The sequence below is a fragment of the Argopecten irradians genome, chromosome 8 (genome assembly GCF_041381155.1).
Source record: "Argopecten irradians isolate NY chromosome 8, Ai_NY, whole genome shotgun sequence".
Lineage (NCBI taxonomy): Eukaryota > Metazoa > Mollusca > Bivalvia > Pectinida > Pectinidae > Argopecten > Argopecten irradians.
In genome coordinates this window covers 31,707,805-31,712,410 of record NC_091141.1, presented here as the reverse complement: position 1 = coordinate 31,712,410, position 4,606 = coordinate 31,707,805, and the positions used below count along the sequence as shown (strand labels likewise).

At 31.4% G+C, this 4,606-nt stretch overlaps 1 long non-coding RNA gene across 1 annotated transcript; it reads left to right on the top strand.

The window, feature by feature from the left end:
- The first annotated feature begins 1,059 nt into the window (after positions 1 to 1,059).
- On the top strand, positions 1,060 to 3,952 carry LOC138330094 (uncharacterized). The gene is made up of 4 exons (XR_011209527.1): positions 1,060 to 1,510; positions 2,061 to 2,126; positions 2,751 to 2,810; positions 3,427 to 3,952. It is a non-coding gene; the product is annotated as an uncharacterized lncRNA (long non-coding RNA).
- Positions 3,953 to 4,606: the final 654 nt, after the last annotated feature.

The following is a 4,606-nucleotide window of genomic DNA, read 5'->3' as shown; positions in this document are numbered from 1 at the left end:
TTATAATATGTTAACTTGAATTTACATAATTCTAATTCAAAGTTGTTACATTATTAAATTCAAAGAACTATAGGATTGTTAACAGATACCGTATACCCAGATACTTTCGTGGGGATGATATTTTCCTGAATTCGTGGCACAAACTATATGATCGGAATATTTGAACTGTGATTAATATTGAGAAATTGGAAGGATTAATATGTATACCTTCAAATCAGATCGCATTGAATTGAACATTTAAAATAAAAACCTGCTGAAATCATTTTTCAGCTCAAATCGCTTAAATTTTGTATCGAGAAAATGATCGGTTATGCGGTATGTCATATGAATGCAACAAAAGTAGACCTACAGCCATTTACCCAGTTGCGTAAATCTTTATTTACCAGTTTGATTCGGGAAGGGGGTTAATGTCATTGTTGTATCCGAATGTTATCAAAAATACAAAGTCAAGATTGTATGAATTAGAGTTTTCATTGTGTTACATGTATATACCAGGTTTTATCCCTATATGATTTGAAATTTGTCAACATTTTTTTGATCTGACCATATATCATTTGTTCAACCTATTGACTTTAATCATTTGTCCTGAAATGGCATGTGTGAAAAAATATGTAAATCAAATATTTTAAATTCACCAAATCAAATATAAAGGTAAATAATACCATTGGACAAATGAAAATAAAATAAGGTAGAAGCAATTATAATATTTCAAAGCAAATCAAATATTGAATAAAATGATACTTTTATTGATACGATCAAATTCATTTTATCGAGCGATAAAAATCGTATAATAAACCCACGCTAAAAAATCTCACTTCATATAGTTTATTTGAACCATACGATACAGCTATGGCGCTCCATAATATAAATAGTTTTAAAGACTTGAATTTTATCATTTTAATTGAAAAACAAATCCGATAAGTACATGACATAGCCGTGTAGTGTACTGTTATTCATTGATTTAAAAGTTGTTTATTAATAAAACTGAATAGTCAAATATGAAAAATAGCCATTGTTTATGCTTGGCTCGGCCGATTTTGAATGCGCGCGCGCATCGTAAACCAACGCGATTGTCGTATATTTTTTTCGCAAAATAAATCCAGAAACACACATTATAATTGATCTGATGTGATCAGTTAACTATATTATTGATAAGTCAGTCAAATTACATGCAGGAAACGTGAATTTAAGAAAATATATTTCGTTTTACGACAACGGTACGGTACGGTACTTCCGGTTATGGCGGTCACTATCGACGCCAAGACCAGACGAGTGTGTGCTATGTTATTATTACGCTGTGTAGAGGCATTTGATAATAATTTAGGTCATTTAAACCGAGAAGGTAGATTGTTCAAACACACAGAAAGACGAGGGAATGATTTATTGCATAGAAAACGGGGATTGGAAGTATTATAGATGGCCAACTCTCTACCGATGGCCGAGAAACAGTCATAATAAACGCCACAACAAATCAACTGACATGCATTAGGAAGACAACAAAACGGACACGGTAAGATATATTGATTATCTTCAAGCTGTATTCATCTTAAGCTCATACATACTCCATGTCTGTACCAAATTATTTTGACCATTCTCTGTAATATTTCAAGAAATTCAGTAGATTTTACTGTACAGTCTGTAACTTACAGTCAGACAGTGTATATTTCAGATATTTCTCTGTGTGTACTATGTGCACTGCATAGGGGGAAACAAGATATTTGACAAAACTATGCAAATGACATAAACTGATAAAAATATATGACATATTACCTCTATTGTGTCCAGGTTAGATGTTGTTACATTTATGTATTGTACCTATTTGTTATGTGTACCTGCAAATGAAGTGTGTTCATGAGTGACACTGTGGGGTCAGCTACTTAGCTTTAAGCTTACATGGAATTGTAATATGCCATTTTACATCACATCATTATAGAACATTCACCATATACAGTCCCTGTGCATGTTGCTTATTAGCATGTAACATACTTTTTCAAAAATATTATATTGATTTAGTTTTTTATCTACATGTAAATTAAAAAGTTTGGTTTTATAATTTATAGGTGTGACACATACTGACATTACTGCTGACATATTGTGATCTGCTAGCAGTTAGCCATGTTATACAGGTAAGTGATTTTCTGAGGAAGCTTTGTAAACATGTGTACTTTCACAAAAATTGACAAATGAATATGGGTTGATATCATAATAGATATTTGAATTGTGTCAATATGAAATTTTGAAATAAATGAATGAATGAATTATCTAAAGTGAAAACAAGTTTAATCATGTCTCTGTTTGGTGTATATTGTCAATTACTGTGATAAAAATTAAGCTTTTCTACATTACTGAGTCATAATAAAGAAATACATGTATGGGTTCATAATTAATTTGACCTACAATATACATTACATTTTATGTATTGACCTGTAGCATACTGGCCATGTCCTTCACTTCAAATGGATTATCTTGATCCACAATCAAGATTGAAGGGATGAAATATTATAAAAGAAATCTATTTTCTTCATGTACATCCTAGATAAAAAAAATGCCTGTCTAACCTTGGGTGTGGATTATTGGCTGGATACATGTTCACAGTCACAATGAATTCAAAATTTTGATAAAATGAACAATAACAGTGTATCCATTTGCCATTTTGTGTGGATTTTGTATATTCATATAATAGGTACAATTTATGAGAATGATCAAATAAATAAAATTGTCATGTAACAAACCCATCTTTATTTTATCAGGATTCGAGGAGAGATTGGCAGAAGAGGACAATACAAGAGCACTTTCATATGTTGTTAGAGGTGTGTATATTTGAAAACAATCTACATGATTAGGTCAAAATTAGGCCAAAGGCAGCAATCTGTAAATATATGTATGTACCGTATTCGACGTACTTAATGTGCCCCTCCCCCTATGAGCGCCCTCCCTATTCTGAAAAAGAGTGGAAGTTGCATTTATATATAAACGCCCCCATGCCAAGGAATTAACAATGTTTTACAACATGTGATTTGTATTCCATATTGCATGAACTTGCAAGTCTTTTACATGTGAATTACAACAGAACAATGCGTCTCAAAGGATAAAAGGCATATATGCATGCTTACTGTAACAGATTAATGTGTCATGAGTACAGAAAGTGTTAAAATATTTCGTCCACAACCTACATTAAGGTTCATTAATATTAAAGTCAAAATTATTTAATTACAGTGAAACAGTTTATGTATTGCACTGTACTTTATATTTGTAAATTTTATTTGTAAATTAAACTGATAATAGCTTAATGGATTTTCTTGTGTAATTGATTTGGTGTTTTAGTGAGGAATTAATAATACAAGTTTTTCAAAGGACTTGTTTTGAGCCATCACTATCCTGTTACATGTACCTATTGTATAATGATGTCCATTTATTGAATTTTAGGACACTGCTCCATGATTGGAAAATGTCACCAACTGCAAACTGTGATAAGGAACACTACCGCGGGTATGTCAGTCTGTGCTTTCAAAAGTAATTGAGCTGTTGTTCCTGTCTGCATATGTTGAGAACTGAATCTGCAGCTTTCAGGGAACATAACTCAAGCCTTGTCCACTCCGGCGAATTATGGAAATATGGTCGCAGAAACAATTAAGAGATGTCATAGTTGATCGAGTGTTGCTGGTAATCATTCAACACAAGTGCTGAAAGATTGATTTCTTCATAGATATTAGAAACAAAACATTATGATCAAATGTTGGATTTCTATTCTATAATCTATAACATGTATAGACAATACATTTGATATCAATATGATAGTTTTAATGGTGAATCTTTCCTTTGTCAGAACTTTTTCTGAATGTATTGTAAAAGTTTCATTATGTCATATTTGTGATTATGTCAATTCTAACTTTTCAATGAGCAGAACATCTATCTTATACATGCTCAAGTTCTGTTCTTTCTTTCCTTTTTGAATAAATCAAATATTACAGGAATTGATGTTGTTAATCATTATTTAAGGATACAAACTTTTAATAATTAAAAGATGATTTTTTTTATAAAAGATAATTTATAAAATGATGCTGCATCAGAGCCTGGATGCCAATTTGCTATTGTGCTTTGTCTGTTGCTATCATAGAGTGCCATTACATGTCCATACATAACATTTTCACTTTGTAATTTTTTCTGATCTTGGAATGGAATTTAATTCAAACTTACATACATGGGAAATATTCATAAACAGTAATTGTTATTTACATGCTTCTATTAGATTTCTATGTGAAATTCTTATGGTTTTCAAGTTTGATTTTGTTTAACTTCCTTTAAACAGCCAGGGGCATTTAGGTATGTGCCAGGTTTAGGAAATGAGGGGGGAGACATAGTACATTGATAAAATCACTGACCTTTAAACAGGTATCTTGGAAGTCATGTGACCAAAGACCTCAGCCCTGTTATCAGTGTTTGGTTTACCTAAGACATTCATATATCCCCTTGATGCTAATAATTTAATATAGAAATTGAGATCTTTGATTAAAAATAATTTAGCAACCACAAAATTTGATCATTTCTATGTATGAAAATGTGATTTTATTGTTAGGAAGTGTTCAATTGTGTGAAGGAGAAATAT